The sequence below is a fragment of the Symphalangus syndactylus genome, chromosome 9, assembly GCF_028878055.3.
Source record: "Symphalangus syndactylus isolate Jambi chromosome 9, NHGRI_mSymSyn1-v2.1_pri, whole genome shotgun sequence".
In the NCBI taxonomy this organism is placed as follows: Eukaryota; Metazoa; Chordata; class Mammalia; order Primates; family Hylobatidae; genus Symphalangus; species Symphalangus syndactylus.
In genome coordinates this window covers 72,299,409-72,322,828 of record NC_072431.2, presented here as the reverse complement: position 1 = coordinate 72,322,828, position 23,420 = coordinate 72,299,409, and the positions used below count along the sequence as shown (strand labels likewise).

Here is a 23,420-nt window from a genome sequence, read left to right as displayed (position 1 = left end):
AAAAAAATTAAAATTTAAAAAAAGCATCAGAAACAAATGATTGTCTGGGAGTGGTGACTGCGGGGCACTCCCGTTTGTGTGGCCCAGGTCGTGTCCCTCCCTCAGCCCTGGTATTTCTTGCCTCCTGCAGGGCTGGTGAATTACCAGATCTCCGTCAAGTGCATTAACCAGTTCGAGTTGGAAGTGCCTCTTCTGGATGCAGAAAACAAAGTCATGGCCAATGGAGCCAGGACCCAGGGCCAGCTGAAGGTGCTGAGTGCCAGCCTCTGGTCACCATACTTGATGCACGAATGCTCCACCTATCTGTACTCGTTGGAGGTAATGGTGGTTTGGGACTTGCTTTAAGGGAGGTCTTTTGCCCCCATCTGGTGGCCCTGGCTTCAGCAGGAGCTCAGGACAGGTGAATGGGCAGGCGTGGTCCTCTGATGTTTCCTACCCTTGGTGGGAGGCCCACATTTTTTTTTTTTTTTTTTGAGATGGTCTCACTCTGTCACCCAGGCTGGAGTGCAATGGCCCGATTACAACTCACTGCAGCCTTGAGCTCCTAGGCTGCAGCAATCCTCCTACCTGGATTCCTGAGTAGCTGGGACTACAGGCACATGCCACCATGCCTGGCTAATTAAAAAAAATTTTTTTGTATCCTGGGCATGGTGGCTTACAACCTGTAATCTCAGCACTTTGGGAGGCCGAGGCGGGTGGATCACTTGAGGCCAGGATTTGAAGACCATCCTGGCTAACATGGTGAAACCCCATCTCTATTAAAAATACAAAAATTAGCCAGGCATGATGGCGGGCACCTGTAATCCCAGCTACTTGAGAGGCTGAGGCAGGAGAATCGCTTGAATCCGGGAGGCAGAGGTTACAGTGAGCCAAGATAGCGCCACTGCACTCCAGCCTGGGCAACAAGAGTGAAACTCTGTCAGGAAAGGGAGGGGAGGGGAGGGGAGAAGGAAGGAAGGATAGAAGGGAAGACGGAAAGAAAAAAGGAATGAAGGAAAGGAAGGAAGAAAGGGAGGGAGGGAGAGAGAGAGAGAAGAAAGGAAAGGAAAAAAAGAGAAAGAAAAGGAGTGAGATAGAGAGAAAGGAAAGAGAAAAGGAAAGAAAGAAAAGAAAAAAGAAAGAAAAAAGGTAAAATAACAGCGGATGACCTCAGACGGCCACAGGTGACAATTCTTTTATTATTTATTTATTTGTTTACTTATTTATTTATTTTTGAGACGGAGTCTCGCTCTGTCGCCCAGGCTGGAGTGCAGTGGCGCGATCTCGGCTCACTGCAAGCTCCGCCTCCTGGGTTCACGCCATTCTCCTGCCTCAGCCTCCTGAGTAGCTGGGACTACAGGTGCCCGCCACCAGGCCCGCCTAATTTTTTGTATTTTTAGTAGAAACAGGGTTTCACCGTGTTAGCCAGGGTGGTCTCGATCTCCTGACCTCGTGATCCGCCCTCCTCGGCCTTCCAAAGTGCTGGGATTACAGGCGTGAGCCACAGTGCCCGGGCCGCCGGTGACATTTCAAGCTGTGAGTTTGAAGAACGTGGGCGCTCCAGGCAACTGTGGGGTGACTGCACCCCCTGGTGGTCATATGTGGCTAAAGCAAGTACAAGTCCAGATTCACACCTGGAGAACAGGTGCCATCGCCTGAAAGCAACAGTAACTACGACAAGGCCAGGTGCAGAACCCAGGTCTCCCCCCATTATTAGAACCTGTGGAGAGATCATGAATGTACTTCCCGATAAGTTCATTTTCAGGGGTGAAAAAAAAACAATCTCTCACAGTGTCGCTTCTCCCAGGAACGTGTGTATGTGAATGGCTTAAAAACTGTTGCCATTGACAAAGAAATGTACCAATTTCCAATGATAGGATATTTAATTGAGGAAAGATCTCATTAACCAATGTAAGTGTAGGGTCTCGGTATCAGAATTTCCCTTCAGTGTTTTATCATAAAAACGTTTGAGGTGTGGGGCTTACACTTGTAATCCTAACACTTTGGGAGGCCGAGGTGGGAAGATCACTTGAGGACAAGAGTTTGAGACCAGCCTGGGTAATTAGCCAAATGCGGTGGAGCACAATTGTAATTCCAGCTTCCTGGGAGCTGAAAAGGGAGCGTCCCTTGAGCCCAGGAGTTCAAGGCTGCAGTGAGCTAGGATCACATTACTGCACTCCAGCCGGATAAACAGAGCAAGACCCTGTCTCTAAAAACTAAATGAATTAACGTTCTTAAGCAATGTTCAAACTTAATGAAAAGTTGAAAGAATTTTGCAGTGAATATCCATATCCACCCCTGAAGTCTACAATTAGCATTTCATTATGTTCAGTTTATCATATAATCTACTCGACTATCCATCCCTCAAACCATTCTATTTTGAGGCATTTCAAAATGAATTGTGGCATTAGTACATTTCACCCCTAAACACTTCAGCACACATATTATAACAAGACTCTTGTATTTATTTATAGTCCTTTTTTCTTTGGGCATAAAATATGCATACAGGTCAGGCGCGGTGGCTCACGCCTGTAATCTCAGCACTTTGGGAGGCCGAGGTGGGCAGATCACTTGAGCTCAGGAGTTCAAGATCAGCCTGGACAATATGGTGAAACCATGTTTCTACTAAAAATACAAAAATTAGCTGGGCATTGTGGCACACGCCTGTAATCCTAGCTACTCGGGAGGCTGAGGTGGGAGAATCACTTGAACCTGGGAGGCAGAGGTTGCAGTGAGCCGAGATGGCACCACTGCACTCCAGCCTGAGTGACAGAGCAAGACTCTGTCTCAAAAAAAGAAGAGAGAGCACATAAGTCTCTTCCTTTTGGCTTCAATGTGTTCTTGAGGATCACGTTGCAATGTAGATCATATTTTTCCAATGGATAAACTTGCATCCCAGACCAGAGACAGAGCATCATCTGAATCATGGCTTTAAATAATAACATAGCATGAAAGAAAAGAATCAAATATTCTAGGCTTGGGCATGGGGGCTCATGAAATCCCAGCACTTTAGGATGCCAAGGTGGGAGCCCAGGAGTTCAAGACGAGGCTGGGCAACATAATGAGACCCCTGTCTACAAAAAAAAATGTTAATGCATATAGTAAAATGTACAAATCTTATGTGTACCACTCAGTAAATCCTAACAAATGAATTCACCCATGTAACCCATATTCCCATCAAGACAGAACATCACTATCATCCCAAAAAAAACTTCCCCTGTATACCTTCTCAGTTGATCCACTCCCACCGTCTGATCAGGCAACCACTGATCTGATTATTCCCATTATAAATTAGTTTCAGCCTGTTCTAAAACTTAATATAAATTGAATCATAAAGTAGGGACTCTGGTGTAGCAGCATCAGAATTCAAAAAGCTACTCAGAGGTCAGGTGCAGTGGCTCACGCATGTAATCCCAGCACTTTGGGAGGCCACGATGGGCAGATCACTTGAGGTCAGGAGTTTGAGACCAATCTGGCCAACATGGTGAAACCCCGTCTCTACTAAAAATACAAAAATTAGCCAGGTGTAGTGGTGTGTGCCTGTAGTCCCAGCTACTTGGGAGGCTGAGGTGAGAGAATTACTTGAACCCGGGAGGTAGAGGTTGTGGTGAGCTAAGATTGCACTACTGCACTCCAGCCTGGGTAACAGAGTGAGACCCTGTCTCAAAAAAAAAAATAAATAAATAAAAAGGTACCCAGGTGATTCTAGGCTGGGAACTTTTGCTCAGACCCAGGCCTTTGCCCACATTCCAGGTGACAGCAATTTGGCTCTGGTCTGAGGTCACAGCTAATTGGCTACAGATCTGTGACTAGATCTCAGGTCTTCTTGCCGTTCACCCTGTTTACTGTACAACAAGAGGGTTTCTTCTAGAACAGTGGTTCTCAATATTAGCACCCATTATAATCTCTGGAGGACCATACCTCTGGGATAGGGCTCAAGAATCTGCATTTTTGGCCAGGCGCAGTGGCACACACCTGCAATCCCAGCACTTTGGGAGGCAGAGGTGGGAGGATTGCTTGAGCCCAAAAGTTTGAGGCCAGCCTGGGCAACATGGTGAAACCCCATCTCTACTGAAAATACAAAATTAGCCGGGCATGCTGGCACACACCTGTAATCCCAGCTACTCAGGAGGCCGAGGCAGGAGAATCGCTTGAACCCAGGAGGCAGAGGTTGCAGTGAGCTGAGATCGTGCCTCTGCGCTCCAGCCTGGGCAACAGAGTGAGACTCCGTCTCAAAAATATAAAAATAAAAATAAATAATAGTAAAATAAAAGTCAATTGCAATTACTGTTGGATTTCTATTGGAATTACTGTTAGAAACCAACCTGTCATTTCTACATCACAACAAGAAAGAATTGGGGTGAGCTATTTGCTAATGGTGACCATCTGACAGTGAGGTGTCCTCACCCCATGTTTCCTGAAGATCTTTCTTAACATCACTGCTCAGCAATCTTTCAACAAGACTTCCTTGCCTATGTTTCAGCAAAAGTATTCCCATCTTGCCTCACTTTCTCTTTATTTTTTTAATTCTTATTTATTTATTTTCTGAGATAGAGTTTCACTCTTGTTGCCCATGCTGGAGTGCAATGATGCAATCTCGGCTCACTGCAACCTCTGCCTCCTGGGTTCAAGCGATTCTCCTGCCTCGGCCTCCCGAGTAGCTGGGATCATAGGCGTGTACCACCACACCTGGCTAATTTTCTATTTTCAGGAGAGATGGGGTTTCACCATGTTGACCAGGCTGGTCTTGAATTCCTGACCTCAGGTGATCCGCCTGCCTCAGCCTCCCAAACTGCTGGGATTACAGGCGTGAACCACCACACACGGCCAGCCTCATTTTAACTGGGGGGAGTCTTCCTCTTTTCTCTGCTGACTCATTGACATGCACATCTTACTGTGGCCAGGTTTCCTCCTCCATTCAACCTAGTTAATCTACTTCCAAGGGCTGGGAGTAGCCCAGTGCAGACTTATCCCCCAGGACAGAGCCCCTCACCACTGTTCCATGGGCAACATGGGGTGATAGTTTTAGGGTAACACACTATACTTTTTTTTTTTTTTTTTTTTGAGTTGGAGTCTCGCTCTGTCACCTAGGCTGGAGTGCAGTCGTGTGATCTCGGCTCACTGCAACCTCTGCCTTCTGGGTTCAAACAATTCTCCCACCTCAGCCTCCCGAGTAGCTGGGACTACAGGCACACACCACCATGCCCGGCTAATGTTTGTATTTTTAGTAGAGATGGGGTTTCACCATGTTGATCAGGCTGATCTCAAACTCCTGACCTCAGGTGATCCACCCGCCTCAGCCTACCAAAGTGCTGGGATTACAGGTGTGAGCCACCGCACCCGGCCTCATACTATTTTTTTAATACTTATGAATTGATTTTAGTGTACCTTAGGAAAATAGCAAACCCATGAATTCACACATACTGTATATTATTTAAGCTGTTTCCTCTTTAAATAAATTTAAGTTTAAAAAAGAAATTGATTGGAAACACCACTATTGATGGACTTACAAAAACAGGGGCCTGAGCTGGGCCCAGTGGCTCACACCTGTAATCTAAGAGCACTGACAGGCTGAGACAGGAAGATTGCTTGAGGCCAGGAGTTTGAGACCAGCCTGGGCAACATAGCAAGACCCTGTTTCTTCCAAAAGACATAAAAAAGTTAGCTGGGCATGGTGGCTTATGTCTAGTCCCGGCTACTCAAGAGGCTGAGGAGGGAGGATTCCTTGAGCCCAGGAGGTCGAGGCTGCAGTGGGTTATGATTGCACCACTGCACTCCAGCTTGGGCAACAGAGCAAGACCCTGTCTCAAAAACAAACAACAACAACAGAGACTTAACAGGGATGTCAAAAAGTGAAAGGATAAGAGTTTGCCCATGATCTGAGAATTGCTGCTTCAGTGGATTCCAGGGAAAGGTGAACGTGGAGACTCAGAGTGGTGTCTCCTGTTAGGAAAACTCGTGTTCTTTTCCCGCAAGCTTTAAGTCATTTCATGAAGACATAAAAGCAATTCTAGTTATTTTGCATTTGTATTTTGTGGCTTCTTTTGTATATTATTCTCAATAACTCACAATAGCATACTTATTTGCCTTAAAATATGTGAATTTACATAGATGCTGCAATTTTAAAGTGTAGTTTTTATAACATTTTGGGACTAGAATTCTTTTTCCTAAAGGGGCAGATTTTCTGTTTTATAATGAAAGTCAGCTGGAATATAAGATTCTGCACATAATAGATTACTTAAGAGACAGATTTCAATTTTTACTTATAAATGAGTTATGTTGTTATTAAAAAGCAACTTTATTCAATTATATTTCTTTTTTTTTGTTTTCTTTTTGAGATGGAGTCTCGTTCTTTCACCCAGGCCAGAGTGCAGTGGCGCGATCTCGGCTAGCACTGCAAGCTCTACCTCCCGGGTTCACGCCATTCTCCTGCCTCAGCCTCCCAAGTAGCTGGGACTACAGGCGTCCGCCACCGTGCCCAGCTAATTTTTTGTATTTTTAGTAGAGATGGGGTTTCACCGTGTTAGCCAGGATGGTCTCAATCTCCTGACCTTGTGATCCACCCGCCTCGGCCTCCCAGAGTGCTGGGATTACAGGTGTGAGCCACCGCACCTGGCCCAATTATGTTTATTTCTTTCTTTTGTACTCTGCCTCATTTCGTGTCGATCTGAGATGACTTAGAGTAAGAATACGCATGATAAAATAAAAACTAAAAAACAAAAACTGGGAGTTAAAAGTAAGACGTCAAGGTAAGGGAAAATAAAACAAACACAAACTCTCCAGACCCAAGTGGTTACAAGTTGAGTTTCAGGCCAGGGGTAGTGGCTCGTGCCCGTAATCCCCGCACTTTGGGAGGCTGAGGTGGGCAGATCACGAGGTCAGGAGATCGAGACCATCCTGGCCAACATGGCTGAACGCCGTCTCTACTAAAAATACAAAAATTAGGTGGGTATGGTGGTGCATGCCTGCAATCCCAGCTACTAGGCAGGCTGAGGCAGAATTGCTTGAACCCAGGAGTTGGAGGTTGCAGTGAGCCGAGATTGAGCCACTGCACTCCAGCCTGGCTACAGAGTGAGACTCCATTTCAAAAAAAAAAAAAAAAAAAAGTTTATCTTTATTTATTTTTTTTAATTAATTTTTTTTTTATTTTGAGACAGATTCTCGCCCTTTTCCCTAGGCAGGACTGCAGTGGCACGCTCTCGACTCACTGCAAGCTTCACCTCCCAGGCTCACGCCATTCTTCTGCCTCAGCCTCCCAAGTAGCTGGGACTACAGGCACCCGCCACCACGCCCAGCTATTTTTTTGTATTTTTAGTAGAGACTGGGTTTCACCATGTTAGCCAGGATGGTCTTGATCTCCTGACCTTGTGATCCTCCCGCCTCGGCCTCCCAAAGTGCTGGAATTACAGGTGTGAGCCACTGCGCCTGGCCAAAAGAAGTTTATAAAGAGAACAATGGGGTTTTTGGTTTTTGATTTGTTTTGTTTTGTTTTTGACACAGAGTTTCACTCATGTTGCCCAGGCTGGATGCAGTGGCGCAATCTGGTCTCGAACTCCTGACCTCATGACCTGCTCGCTTCAGCCTCCAAAGTGCTGGGATTACAGGTGTGAGCCACTGGGCCTGGCCCCATCAGTATAATTATTTTTAAAATGTTTATCCATGTTGTAGCATGTATCAGTAATTCACTTCTTTTTATTACTGAGTAGTGTTCCATTGTGGGGATATACCACAATTTGTTTAGCTATTTGTTGATGAACATTGGGTTTTCTCTAGTGTTGGGCAGTCACAAATAAAGCTGCTATGAATATGTTTTCATGTCTCTCAGATAAAACTCCAAGATTGGGATTGCTGGGTCTTTTTTTTTTTTGGTTTGTTTGTTTTTTTGAGCTACTCAGGACGCTGAGGGAGGAGAATTGCTTGAAACCAGGTGAGGGAGGTTGCAGTGAGCTAAGATCGCGGCACTGCACTACACTCCAGCCTGGGTGACAGAGCAAGATTCCGTATCGGAAAAAAAAAAAAGAAAAGAAACATGTTCTTAGTATTCCTTGAGCCATAAATTGGGTGTGTGGCCAGACACTGTTGCTCACGCCCGTAGTCCTAGCACTTTTGGAGGCCAAGGAGCATGGATCATTTTAGGCCAAAAGTTCGAGACCAGCTTGGCCAACATGGCAAAACACCGTCTCTACTAAAAATACAAAAAATTAGCCAGGCATCGCAATGCATGCCTGTGGTCCCAACTGCTCAGGAGGCTGAAGTGGGAGAATCGCTCGAGCTAGGGAGGCAGAGGTTGCAATGAGCTGAGATTGCACCATTGCACTCCAGCCTGGGTGACAGAGTGAGGCCCTAACTCAAAAAAAAGTGTGTGTGTGTCCGTGTGACTATGTGTGTGTGTGTGTGTGTATGTGTATTTGTGGGGAATGAGATTGGTAAAATACATAGGCATAGGAGCCAGATCATGAATGCAATAAATTATGTAATGAAGACATTATGTTAATTGGCCAGGTGTGGTGACTCTGGTAGGGTGCGGTGGCTCACACCTGTAATCCCAGCTCTTTGGAAGGCCGAGGCAGGCGGATCACTCGAGGTCAGGAGTTCAAGACCAGCCTGGCCAACATGGTGAAACCCCATCTCTACTAAAAATACAAAAATTAGCTGGGTGTGGTGGCAGGAGCCTGTAATCCCGCTACTCAGGAGGCTGAGGCAGGAGAATCGCTTAAACCTGGGAGGCAGAGGTTACAGTGAGTCAAGACTATGCCACTGCACTCAAGCCTGGGTGACAGCGAGACTCCTTCTCAAAAAAAAAAAAAGATTTAATAGACACTGAAATTTGAATTTCATTTTTATTTATTATTATTATTATTACTTTAGAGACAGGCTCTCACTCTGTCACCCAGGCTGGAGTGCAGTTTCATGGTTGGAGCTCACTGCAGCCTCAGACTCCTGTGCTCGGGCAATCTTTCTCCCTCAGCCTCTGAGTAGCTAGGTCTGTAGGCACGCTCCACCACACCTGGCTAATTTAAGAAATACTTTTGTAGAGATGGGATCTTGCTGTGTTGCCCAGATTGGTGTTGAACTCCTGGCTTCAAGTAATCCTCCTGCCTCAGCCTCCCAAAGTGCTAGGATTACAGGCATGAGCCACTGCAGCCAGCCTGAAATTTGAATTTCATTAATTTTTACATGTCAACAAATACTGTTCTTCTAATGATTTTTTCCCAACTGTTTAAAATGTAAAAATCAGCTGAGCATGATGGCTCACACCTGTAGTCCCAGCTACTCGAGAGGCCAAGATGGAAGGATCGCTTGAGTCCAGGAGTTTTGGGCTGCAGTGAGCTATGATGGCACCACTGCACTCCAGCTTGGGTGACAGAATGAGATGCTATCTCAAAAAAAAAAGTAAAATAAAATGTAAAAATCATTCCTACTTGTGAGCCACACAAAACCAGGTGGCAGGGTGGATTTGACCTACAAGCCATAGCTTGCTGACCCCTGACTTAAAATATTTTTTTTTCCAGGCCAGCTTTAAATGGCATTATTCTGCCAACTGCATTGGTTGGAAATCAGTTGAGCAGTGGGTTGGTCACCTGCTTTGAGTCTGTTTTTAACCACAGTCTATTCTAAATATAGATTACTTACATTATTTGTGTAGCCTTGTGTATGACATATTAGTCTCTGATGGGAGGCTGGTCTAGGCAACCTTGAGGATCCCTTTCACCCTAATTCTAGTCCAAAGATTTTCTAAAAAATAAAAACCACCCATGGGGGCTCATGCCTGTAATCCCAGTCATGCCTGTAATCCCAGCACTTCGGGAGACCTAGGTGGGAGGATTGCTTGAGTCCAGGAGTTCAAGACCAGTCTGGGCAACATAGAAGACCCCCATCTCTACAAAAAATTTTTAAAAAATTAGCCAGGCATAGTGGTACATGCCTGTAGTCCCAGCTACTTGGGAGGCAGATGCAGGAGGAATCTCTTGAGCCCGGGAGTTGGAGGCTGCAGTGAGCCACGATCACACCACTGCACTCCAGCCTGGGTGACAGGGTGAGAACTTGCCTCAAAAATAAATAAAATTCGTTTTGACTCTGTCCTCTGCAGCTTCTGTGACTCCCAGAGTTTCTTCCTGTAACTTCACCATCTTCCTTCTCCTTCCCAGGCTCAAGTCAGGATGTAAAGGTGGTGGTCCTGCAGGCTCTGTCCTTAGCTCTCTTCTCTTCTCCCTCTCTCTGTTGTCCCTGAACTTTACTTTTATAATTTTTTATTTTCTTGAGACAGGGTCTTACTCTGTCACCCATGCTGGAGTGCAGTGGCATGATCTCGGCTCACTGCAATCTCTGCCCCTCAGGTTCGAGCAATTCTCCTGCTTCAGCCTCCCGAATAGCTGGGACTACAGGTGCATGCCACACTGCCTGGCTAATTTTTGTATTTTTATTAGAGATGGGGTTTTGCCATGTTGATGAGGCTGGTCTTGAACTCCTGGCCTTAAGTGATCCTCCTGCCTCAGCCTCCCAAAGTGCTGGGATTACAGGCATGAGCCACCATGCTCGGCCTTTCCCTAGACTTTAATCAGACCATGTCATCAACTATCCCCTCTACATTGGCGACGTTGTGTATGTTTAGCCCTTATATTTACCTCTGACCTTTCTTCTGAGGCTTAAAGCATTTTCCAGTACCTGGAAGTTAAAGTCTAAGCTCCTTAGCCTGGCCCTAGGACCTGCTTAGTCTGAACTCCTGATGCACTGCCAGGCCCCTGGGTCAAGCCACGGGGTAGCTTCCAGCACGTCATCTGCTTCTTCCTTCTCTTCATCTTTGCTCACGCTCCTCCCTCTGCCATCACAAGCGTCTCTCCTTGTCTTCACCTCTCTCCCTCTCCTCCCAGCACATGCCAAATCGATGCCCTGCCCTTCGACAACCCACTTAGAGGGCCACTTACCTGTCAGATTCAGCTCAAATACCTGTGCCTCCTTGAAGCCTTCCTTCTTTTCTTCTAGTTAGAGTCAGGGTCTTGCTCTCTTACCCAGGCTGGAGTGCAATGTTGCAATCTTGGCTCTCTGCAGCCACCACCTCCCAATTCAAGTGATTCTTCCACCTCAGCCTCCCGAGTAGCTGGGATTATAGGCGTATACCACGCCCAGCTAATTTTCTGTATTAATATTTTTAGTAGAGACTCAGTCTCTCTATGTTTCCCAGACTGGTCTCAATCTCCTGGCCTCAAGAAATCTTCCTGGTTTAGCCTGCCAAAGTGCTGGGATTACAGGCATGACCCACCATGTCCAGTCTGAAATCCTGTTTCGTAGAAAAGGGTAAACATTTTTCCTGTGTGCCCACAGAGCCTTATGCACACCTCCACTTTAATGCTTGCTTTCTTGCTACAATTAGGTCAAAAATAATTGAATACTGTTTCAACAATACATGTATATATTTGATGATATATATAAAATATATATTATATATGTTTTTTTTTATTTTGAGATGGAGTCTTGCTCTGTCACTCAGGCTGGAGTGCAGTGGTGCGATCTCGGCTCACTACAGCTTCTACCTCCCAGGTTCCAGCAATTCTCCTGCCTCAGGCATCTGGGTAGCTGGGATTATGGGCGCACACCACCATGCCTGGCTAATTTATATTAATTTTTATTTTTAGTAGAGACAGGGTTTCACCGTGTTGGCCAGGCTGGTCTGGAACTCCTGACCCAGGTGATCTGCCTGCCTCAGCCTCCCAAAATGTTGGGATTATAGGCGGGAGCTACCGTGCCTGGCCTCAACATCAAATATATTTAAAAGCTGGTACCAGCTGGGTGCGGTGGCTCACACCTGTAATCCCAGCATTTTGGGAGGCCGAGGCAGGTGGATTACGTGAGATCAGGAGTTCAAGACCAGCCTGGCCAACATGGTGAAACCCTGTCTCTGCTAAAAATTAAAAAAAAAAAATTAGCTGGGTGTGATGGCACGTGCCTGTAATCCCAGCTACTCAGGAGGCTGAGGCACGAGAATCACTTGAACCCAGGAGGTGGAAGTTGCAATAAGCCAAGATCCTATCACTGTCCTCCAGCCTGGGCAACAGAGTAAGACTACATCTTAAAAAAAAAAAGAAATAGAAAAGAAATTGGTGTCATGTGGGAAGTAAAAAATAAAAAAAGAAAAGGAAAAAGAAAGGAATGAATTCATGAGTACACTGTTATGTGGCCTGCACTGACTTTGACACAAATTAGATTGGCTTATTAGACAAGTTAGGATCTTTTCATAATTTTATTTGATGTCTTTAAATATATTTATCTTTTTTTTCCTATAGGAGGAAAATTCTTCCAAGGATGGTCTCCCACTCAGAGCTGAGGAAGCTTTTCCCCTCAGCAGATGCAGTGTGTTTTGATGTTGACAGCACAGTCATCAGAGAAGAAGGAACCGATGAGCTAGCCAAAATGTGTGGCATTGAGGATGTCAGAAATGCGGTGTCAGAAATGTAGGGATAGCTTTTATTCACTTTATGAAATGATAAAGAATTTCTATTTTTTTAGATTTTATTATTATTATACTTTAAGTTTTAGGGTACATGTAGAGTGACTGTTTTGGATGAAGTGCTAGACCCTGGCTGTGGAACATGAGCACTAGGCTTTTTCTTTCATTCGTTAGAGCTGAATTTGATATATTCATTCATTTATATAAATATTTATGGCAAACAAATATGGATAAGACAGGTTCTTAGCTTGATCAGGGGAATGACAACTGTCACTAACCAAAGAAGATGGTTTGCGGGGCGGGGCCCAAGTATCCAGCAGCTTTGTGTCATGGTTGAAAGTGTGGCCTTATTGGTTCCCTGGAAAGGTTCAGAGCCTCTTGGTGGATTCTGGGTCAGAGCCCCTCCCTCCCTCCTGCCCTCCTGCCCTGCAGCTGGGCACCTCCCTCCACAGCCCCAGTCCCCCAGTCATACACCATGTCATTTTCTTTTCTCTTTTCTTTTCTTTTCCTTTCTTTTGTTTCTTTTCTCTTCTCTTCTCTTTTCTTTTTTCTTTTTGAGATGGAGTCATGCTCTGTCGCCCAGGCTGGAGTATAGTGGCATGATCTCGGCTCACTGCAACCTCTGCCTCATGGGTTCAAGTGATTCTCCTGCCTCTACCTCCTGAGTAGCTGGGACTATAGGCGTACACCACCACGCCCAGCTAATTTTTGTATTTTCAGTAGAGACGGGGTTTCACCATGTTGGCCAGGATGGTCTCGATCTCCTGATCTGATGTCATGATCTGCCTGCCTCTGCATCGCAAAGTGCTGGGATTACAGGCATGAGCCACTGTGCCTGGCCTTTTTTCTTTTCTTTTTTTCTTTTTTCGAGACTGAGTCTCAATCTGTAGCCCAGGCTGGAGTGCAGCAGCGCAATCTCGGCTAACTGCAACTTCTGCCGCCCGGATTCAAACAATTCTCCTGCCTCAGCTTCCTGAGTACCTGGGATTACAGGCATGCACCACCATGCCTGGCTAATTTTTGTATTTTCAGTAGAGATGGGGTTTCACCATGATGGCCAGGCTGGTCCCGAACTCCTGACCTCATGATCTGCCTGCCTCGACCTCCCAAAGTGCTGAGATTACAAGCATGAGCCACCATGCCTGGCCACCATTTCATTTTCAACTGCCTTTCATGGAAGAACGTTTAGCCTTTGGTCTCTTTCTTGATTTTGACAGCTCACAGCTTTCAAGAAAACTACCTATGGATAGGCTGTGTGGCTTCTTTTGTTTCGAGACTGAGTCTTACTCTGTCATCCAGGCTGGGGTGCAGTGGCATGATCTCAGCTCACTGCAACCACCACCTCCCAGGTTCCAGCAATTCTCCTGCCTCAGCCTCCCAAGTACATGGGATTACAGGCACACACCACCATGCCTGGCAATTTTTGCCTTTTTTTTTTTTTAGTAGAGATGGGGTTTCGCCATGTTGGCCAGGCTTGTCTCAAACTCCTGGCTTTAGGTGATCTGCCCATCTCAGCTTCCCAAAGTTTTGGGATTATGGGCATGAGTCACTGCACCCAGCCTGTTAACGTTATTTTCACGTAAACTTTCAAAAGTTTATTCCAAGGCCTTGCTCTCATAGCAGCAAAGCCTGTCTTTTGCACAGTGGGGCTCTTGGTAGCATCTTCCTTTTGGTGGATGTTGTGTAGACCTGAAGCAGTAAGGCATGTTAACCTCAAGGACACCGGAACTGGCTGGCCTGACTGTTGGGTCTCCCTCCCAGGACACAGCGAGCCATGGGTGGGGCAGTGCCTTTCAAAATTGCTCTCACGGAGCACTTAGCCCTAATCCAGCCCTCCAGGGAGCAGGTGCAGAGACTCATAGCAGAGCACCCCGGACACCTAACTCACTGCATAAGGTAGGAGTCCCGGTTCCAGGTGTATTTCAGCACCAGTGTTGGGGGGCACATCCTCCTGAGAGTATCTAACTATTGCTTTAGAGTGCCCTCTGGGTGGCTTATTTATTTTCATTTTTATTCTTTAGTTTTATTACTGTTTTTTAAAATTTTATTTATTTATTTATTATTCTTTTTGAGGCAGAGTCTTGCTCTGTCGCCCAGGCTGGAGTGCAATGGTGTGATCTCGGCTCACTGCAACTTCCACCTCCCAGGTTCAAGCGATTCTTTTGCCTCAGCCTCCTGAGTAGTTGGGATTTCAGGTGCCCACCACCATGCCAGGCTAGTTTATGTATTTTTAGTAGAGACGGGTTTCGCCATGTTGGTCAGGCTGATTTCAAACACCTGACGTCAGGTGATCTGCCCACCTCAGCTTTCCAAAGTGCTGGGATCACAGGCGTGAGCCACTGTGCCTGGCAATATTTTATTTATTTATTTTTTTGAGATGAAGTCTTGCTCTGTTGCCCGGGCTGGAGTGCAATGGTGTGATCTCAACTCACTTCAACTTCCGCCTCCCAGGTTCATGCAATTCTCCTGCCTCAACCTCCAGATTACCTGGGATTACAGGTATCTGCCACCACAGCCAGCTAATTTTTGTATTTTTAGTAGAGACGGGTTTCGCCATGTTGGCCAGGCTGGTCTCCAAGTCTTGACCTCAAATGATCCACTTGCCTCAGCCTCCCAAAGTGCTGGGATTACAGGTGTGAGCCACCGCACCCGGCCTATATATACATTTTTTTTAAGAGTCAGAGTCTCATTGTGTTGCCCAGGTTGGAGTACAGTGGTATAATCATGGCTCATTACAGTCTCAAACCCCTGGGGTCAAATGGCCCTCCCATCTTAGCCTCCTTAGTAGTGGGGACTACAGGTGCATGCTACCATATCCAGCTAATTTATAAAAAAAATTTTTTTGAGAGACAAGGTCTCACTTTGTCACCTAGGCTGGAGTGCAGTGCCACCATCACAGCTCACTGCAGCATCAACCTTCTGGGCTCAAGAGATCCTCCTGCCTCAGCTTCCTAAGTAGCTGGGAGTACAGATATAGGCCGCCATGCCTAATTTTTAAAAAAAATTTTTATAGACACAGGGTCTCACTATGTTGCCCAGGCTGGTCTTGAACTTGTGGGCTCAAGTGATCAATTTTCCCACCTCAGCCTCCCAAAGTGTGGGAATTACAGGTTTGAGCCACTATACCCAGCCTTTAAAATTTTTTTTGTAGAGATGGGGTCTTGCTATGCTGCCCAGGCTGTTCTCAAGTGATTTTCTACCTCAGCCTCCCAAAGTGCTGAAATTAAAGATGTGGCCTGTGTGGTTCTTTCAGCCCTTAACACATTGTCCTGTCTGGCCGGTTGTCTGGTCCTGTCTGTTTCCACCTTTCCTCTTTCTCCAGGGAAAACCTAAGCTTTCTTTGTTTGTCCTCACCTTGTGTTTTTCTAGGCCCATGGGCAGAGTAGAATTCTGGAATGGTTTCCTAAAGCAGCCAAGCCCTACCCATTGATTTCTAAGTGCATTTAGAAAAACACATATAAGGCTGGACAGGGAGGCTCACGCGTATAATTCCAGCACTTTGGGAGACCGAGGCAGGTGGATCACAAAGTCAGGAGTTCGAGACCAGCCTGACCAACATGGTGAAACCCTGTCTCTACTAAAAATACAAAAATTGGGCTGGACATGGTGGCTCATGCCTGTAATCCCAGCACTTTGGGATGCCGAGGTGGGCAGATCACCTGAGGTCAGGAGTTCGAGACCAGCCTGGCCAACATGGTGAAACCCCAACTCGGCTAAAAAAAAAAAAAAAAATACAAAAATAAGCTGGGTGTGGTGATGCACAACTGTAGTCTCAGCTACTTGGGAGGCTGAGGGAGGAGAATCACTTGAAGCTGGGAGGTGGAGGCTGCAGTGAGCCAAGATCATGCAACTGCACTTCCAGCCTGGGTGACAGAGTGAGACTCTGTCTTAAAAAAAAAAAAAAAAAGATGGAGACTTCAGAAGGGAGACTTCTGTAAACGCATTACTGAACTACAGCTGCCCCTGGGGAAGCCTCCTGTCCCCTCTCTGGTCCATAGCGGTGCCACAGCTGTTATGTTTCCTCAGATCTCCAGATATGTCAAGGAGTGACTGATAGTGATATTCTTTTTATTTTACTTTTTATTTTATTGTTTTGAGACAGGGTCTCACTCTGTTGCTCTAGATGGTATGCAGTGGCTCGATGTCGGCTCACTGCAACCTCTGCCACCCGAGTTCAAGCGATTCTCCTGCCTCAGCCTCGCGTGTAGCTGGGATTACAGGTGCCCACCACAACACCTGGCTAATTTTTGTATTTTTTTTATTAGAGTCAGGGTTTCACCATGTTCGTCAGGTTGATCTCAAAGTCCTGACCTCAGGTGATCCACGCACCTCAGCCTCCCAAAGTGCTGGGATTACAGGTGTGAGCCACTGCACCCGGCCAAGGGGGCTGATATTCTTAAAACCAAATATTTTTAAAATGTAAATATGTTAATAGAACATTCTTGAATGGTCTAGAGATAGAGATCATTGAAAAAAGAAGTCAAGAATGAGTGTGGTAATTACGGTAAAAATAGAAATAATTGATCAAAAATAATCTGGAATTTCCTCTTGGGTGACATTATATATTAACATTTTAAATTTAATGTATTAAGGCCAGGCATGGTGGCTCATGCCTGTAATCCCAGATCTTTGGGAGGCCAAGGCTGAGGTCAGAAGTTCAAGACCAGCCTGGCCAAAGTGGTGAAACCCCATCTCTACTGAAAATACAAAACTTAGCTGGTGTGGTGGCATGCACCTGTAATCCTAACCACTCGGGAGGCTGAGATATGAGAGTGGCTTGAACCTGGGAGGTGGATGTTGCTGTGAGCTGAGATCACACCATTGCACTCCAGCCTGGACAACAGAGTGAGACTCTGTCTCAAAAATAAATAATCAATCAATAAATAATAAATACATTTGATATATTAATATGGTGTGCTGCCATCTCAACAAGGTTTTACAATTACTGGAAGCTTAAAGGATATAACAAATTCACCCCTAGGTATTTATTACCTAATAGAGCCATCTCTACAATTGATATTTATAATTTAAAAGCAAAGGTTGGCTGGGTGTGGTGGCTCACACCTGTAATCCCAGCACTTTGGGAGGCCGAGGCAGGAGGACCATATGAGCCTAGGAGTTCCAGACCAACCTGGGCAACATATCAAGACCCCATTTCTATGTTCATAATCATAAAAGGAAATAAAAGCAAAGCAAAGCTTACTTATTCCCAGCAACAGGTATGGAGCCCCAGGTTGCGCGAATTTACCGAGGGCTATTTTTGCCTTCTCAGTGACATTTAAGTGAATATGTCATCTATGCAGAAAGCTGGAAGTGGTAAGATACATCTGTGAATCTTTAACCCTGTTTTTATTGCTCTCTTAAGGTGAAGATGTAGGTTTTGATGAGATGCAGCCAACAGCCAAATCTGATGGAAAAGGAAAGGTGATTAAACATTTAAAGGAAAATTTTCATTTTAAGAAAATAATCATGATTGGAGATGGAGCCACAGACGTGGAAGCCTGTCCTCCTGCTGTGTGTATTAAGGATGCTAATGTTTTTTCAGGGTGTATTTTTGTTTATTTATTTATTATTTCTTAATTTTTTTTTTGAGATAGATTTTTGCTCTTGTTGTCCAGGCTGGAGTGCAATGGTGCCATCTTGGCTCACTGCAACCTCCACCTCCTGGGTTTTCAAGTGATTCTCATGCATCAGCTTCCCAAGTAGTTGGAATTATAGCTGCCCACCACCATGCCTGGCTGATTTTTGTATTTTTAGTATAGACAGATATTCACCATGTTCGCCAGGCTGGTCTTGAACTCCTGATCTCAGGTGATCTGCCTGCCTTGACCTCCCAAAGTGCTGAGATTACAGGCATCAGCCACTGTGCCTGGCCATACTTTTGTTTTAGACAGCTGATTTATCCTATAATCCCAGCCCTTTGGGAGGCCGAGGCAAGAAGATCGCTTGAGCACAGGAGTTTGAGACCAGCCTGGGCAACACAGTGAGACCCCATCTCTACAAAATAAATAAATAAAATAAGAACAGCTGATTTAGAACTACATAAGATTTAAAACATGAGTAAATAAACCTCTCATTACAAGATAAAAATGAAATAAGAAATTCAGTCTTGTTATGTCAGTTGACTTTGTGCAAACCCAAGAAAAGTTATGAATAAGGAACTAAAAACCTTTTAAAACTTTGAACAATGCCTTATCCCTGTAGAATGGGCACCACCTTTTAGCCTAGGTGCGTGCTCAATGAGTTGGTTTCATTTCCCCAAATAATACCATCAACAACTCTTATAACCAAGACTTTAACGTCATTTTATACCTCATATACTAGTTCCTCATACATTACCTCATTTAATTCTCATAACAGCCCTGTGAAGTCAAATATTATGTTTTGTTTTGTTTTGCTTTTTAGGCAGAGTCTCTCTGTCACCCAGGCTGGAGTGCAGTGGTACGATCACAGCTTATCACAGCCCTGAACTTCTGGGCTCAATTGATCCTCCCAGCTCAGCCTCCTGGGTAGCTGGTATTACAGGTGTGTGCCACTGCATCCCAACCACCACAACATTTTATTCCTCTGAATTCACATCATTTTCTGAGACTAGCAGAGGTTTTATTTCTTTTTTGAGACAGGGTCTTGCTCTGTCACCCAAGCCAGAGTGCAGTGCCACAATCTCAATTCACTGCAGCCTCGACCTCCCAGAATCAAGTGATCTTCCCATCTCAGCCTCCTGAGTAGCTGCGACTGTAGGCTTATGCCACTACACCCATCTAATTTTGGTCACCTTTTTCTTTTTTTTTTTTTTTTTTTTTTTTTTTTTTTTTTTGGAGAGATCAGGTCTCACTATGTTGTTGGCTCAAGTGATCCTCCTGCCTTGGCCTACCAGAGTGCTGGGATTATACATGTAAGCCAACATGCCCCGCCAGGGATTTTATTTCTAAGCATTTAAAAATCAATGCAGGAAGCAAATGCTATATAGCAAGTGTCATAAATATCAAAGATGTCCATTTAACATAGGGCTTAGCCGTTTTCATGTCATTCTAACATAAGAAAAACTACACCAAAAATACAGTGTGGCCAGACACGGTGGCTCACACCTGTAATCCCAGCACTTTGGGAGGCTGAGGCAGGTGGATCACCTGAGGCCAGGAGTTTGAGACACACCTAGGCAACATGGTGAAACCCTGTCTCTACAAAAAATACAAAAAGAAAAAAAAATAGCTGGGCGTGGTGATGGGTGCCTATCCTTGCAGCTACTCAGGAGGCTGAGGCACGAGAATCACTTGAACCTACGTGGTGGAGGTTGCAGTGAGCCCAGATCATGCCACTGCACTCCAGCCTGGGTGACAAAGCGAGACTCCTTCTCATATATATATTGTGCTGAAGTTCTTAACTACCTAGATTCCTGAGATCTAAAAATAGGGGTTGTCAAAAAAAAACAAAAAGAGAGATAATCTTTGTGAATGATGAATGAAAAAGGGTTAAAAGGAACCTTTTTGGCTGGGTGGGAAGGTGGCTCATGCCTGTAATCCCAGCACTTTGGGAGGCAGAGACAGTCAGATCACCTAAGGTCAGGAGTTTGAGACCAGCCTGGCCAACATGGTGAAACCCCGTCTCTACTAAAAATACAAAAATCAGCTGGGCATGGTGGCAGGTGCCTATAATCCCAGCTACTCAGGAGGCTGAGGCAGAATAATCACTTGAACCCAGGAGGCAGGAGGTTGCAGTGAGCTGAGATCGCACCACTGCATTCCAGCCTGGGCATGACAGAGCGAGACTCCATCTCAAAAAAAAAAAAAAGGTTCCAGCCACGCTGGTATCCAACTCTCGACCTCAGGTGATTTGCCCACCTGGCCTCCCAAAGTGCTGGGATTACAAGTGTGAACCACAGCACTCAGCCTTTGGATCTTTTTTTTTTTTGACAGAATCTCACTCTGTGGCCCAGGCTCAAATGCAATAGTGCGATCTCGGCTCACTGCAACCTCTGCCTCCTAGGTTCAAGCGAATCTCCTGCGTTAGCCTCCCAGGTAGCTGGGATTACAGGCACCCGCCGTTCCCAGCTAATTTTTTGTATTTTTAGTAGAGATAGGGTTTTGGCATGTTGGCCAGACTGGTCTCAAACTCCTGACCTCAGGTGATCCATCCGCCTTGGCGTCCCAAATTGCTGGGATTGCAGGCATGAGCCACTGCACACAGCTGCCTTTGAATTGTTAGCTTAGATAATTTATTGTTAGCATAGATAATTTATAACCAATGTTGGAATTGGCTAAGCAGTGAACATTGGGCAAGTTTAATGAAGAATACAAACAAGTAAAATGAAGAGTTTTTTCAGGGAGCTCCCAATCTCATTTTTAAGAAATGATAAAATCAGACGGGAGCGGTGGCTCACGCCTGTGATCCCAGCACTTTGGGAGGCTGAGGCGGGAGGATTGTTTAAGCACAGAGGTTCAAGACCAGCTGAGCAACATGGCAAAACTCCATCTCTACAAAAATTAGCCAGGGATTGTGGTGTGCACCTGTCATCTGAGCTACTCAGGAGGCTGAGGCAGGAGGATCACTTGAGCCCAGAACTTCAAGGCTGCAGTGAGCCATGACTGTGTCACTGCACTCCAGCCTGGGTGACAGGGTGAGACCCTGTCTCACAAAAACAAAAAAGAAATGACAAAATTGGTTAGGTGCAGTAGCACATACCTGTAAATCCCAGCACTTTGGAAGGCTGAGGCAGGAGGAGTTTGAGAGCAGCCTGGCAACATAGCAAGACCGTAAAAAAATTTAAAAAGTAGCTCAGTGAGGTGGGGCACACCTGGATTCTCAGCTACTCGGGAGGCTGAGGCATGAGAACCACTTGAACCCAGGAGGCAGAGGTTGCATTGAGTTGAGATTGTGCCGCTGTACTCCAGCCTGGGTGCGACTGTCTTAAAAAAAAAAAAGTGAAGATAAAAGGCAAGTAACAGAATTTCGTACTTTCAAATGAGTATATGCAGTATTGTGTCTATATCCTGGCAGAAAAAAAGGAAGTACCATTTTCAAAAATCGTTAAAAAGAGGGTATCGGTTAGTACAGCTAGTGAAATAATAATAAGTATAAACAATGTTTATTTGTTTGTTGTTTTTTTCTTGAGACTGGGTCTTGCTCTGTCACTCGGGCTGGAGGGCAGTGGTGCAATTACAGCTCATTGCAACCTCAAACTCCCAGGCTCAAGTGATCCTTCTGCCTCAGCCTCCTCAGTAGCTAGGACTGCAAGCATGAGCCACTACCCCCAGATAATTTTTAATTTTTTTATAGAAATGGGGTCTCACTATATTGCCCTTGCTTGTCTCAAATTCTGGCCTAAAGCCATCCTCCCTTCTCACCCTCCCAAAGTGCTGTGATTAGAGGAATGAGCTACTGTGTATGGCCTATAAACAGTTTTAACTATGAAAAAGTAGAGTGTTTCCATCAATCAATCAGTGAAAAAAAAAGTAGCATGTAGGTTGGGGGCAGTGGCTCATGCCTGTAATCCCAGCACTTTGGGAGGCTGAGGCAGGCAGATCACCTAAGCTCAGGAGTTCAAAGCAGTCTGGGCAACATGGTGAAACCCCATCTCTACAAAAAAACATAAGAATTAGCTGGGCATGGTGGCATACGCCTGTAGTCCCAGCTACCTGGGAGGCTGAGGTGGGAGGACGGCTTGAGTCCAGGAGGTGGAGGTTGCGGTGAGTTGAGATCGCACCACTGCACTCCAGCCTGGGTGACAGAGCCAGACCCTGTCTCGAAAAAAAAAAAAAAAAAAAAAAAAGAAAAACTTAGAGTACTACCAACAGTTCTCCCTCATCCCAGAGTAGAAACTCCCCACCATTTCCTGTGCACACACTGCGGCTCTTGGCCTCCCTGGCAGGGCGGTGCCTGGTCTGGACCAGATCCCAGGTCCAAGGGGATTTCCCCTACACCGCAGACTTCTCTTTGGTCTTCCTCTCTTGGAAATTACAGGGCCTGGATGTGATTTCCATCCAGTGTTTGTTTCTTTGTTTATTTATTTATTTATTTATTTATTTTTGAGATAAGGTCTCACTCTGTCTCACAGGCTGGAGTGCAGTGGTGCAGTCTCCACTCACTGCAACCTCTGTCTCCTGGGTTCAAGTGATTCTCATGCCTTAGCCTCCCAAGTTGCCGGGACCAGAGGCACCCGCCACCATGCCTGGCTAATTTTTTTTTTCTTTTTTCAGACGGAGTCTTGCTCTGTTGCCTAGGCTGGAGTGCATTGATGCAATCTCAGCTCAGTGATTCTCCTGCCTCAGCCTCCCAAGTAGCTGGGACTACAGGTGCATACTACCACACCCGGTTAATTTTTTTTTTTTTTGTATTTTTAGTAGAGACAGGGTTTCACCATGTTAGCCAGGATGGTCTTGATCTCCTGACTTCATGATCTGCCCGCCTCGGCCTCCCAAAGTACTGGGATTACAGGTGTAAGCCACTGTGCCCAGCCTAAGTTTTGTATTTTTAGTAGGGATGAGGTTTCACCATGTTGCCCAGGCTGGTCTCAAGCTCCTGATCTCGGGTGATCTGCCCACATCAGCCTCTCAAAGTACTGGGATTACAGGCATGAGCCACCACACCTGGCCTGCCATCTTGTTTATTTATTCTTTATTTATTTTATTTTTTGAGACAGAGCCTCACTGTCACCCAGGCCAGAGTAGAGTGGCATGATCCCGGCTCACTACAACCTCCGCCTCCTGGGTTCAAGTGATTCTCCTGCCTTAGCCTCCTGAGTAGCTAGGATTACAGGTGTCTGCTACCATGCCTGGCTATTTTTTGTATTTTTAGTAGAGACGGGGTTTCACCATGTTGGTCAGGCTGGTCTCAACTCCTGACCTCAGATGATCCTCCACCTCAGCCTCCCAAAGTACTGGGAATACAGGTGTGAGCCACCATGCCCAGCTCCTACCATCTAGTTGAGAACTCAAACATTAACCTACTGATGTGATTTTTATTTTTGTAGGCATTCGTCTTGGTTAGAAGAGGGCAG

General features: G+C 45.6%; 1 long non-coding RNA gene across 1 annotated transcript; it reads left to right on the top strand.

The window, feature by feature from the left end:
• Nucleotides 1-144: 144 nt before the first annotated feature.
• Nucleotides 145-23,420, top strand: LOC134731340 (uncharacterized). The gene is made up of 3 exons (XR_010113539.1): nt 145-318; nt 17,790-17,848; nt 23,394-23,420. It is a non-coding gene; the product is annotated as an uncharacterized lncRNA (long non-coding RNA).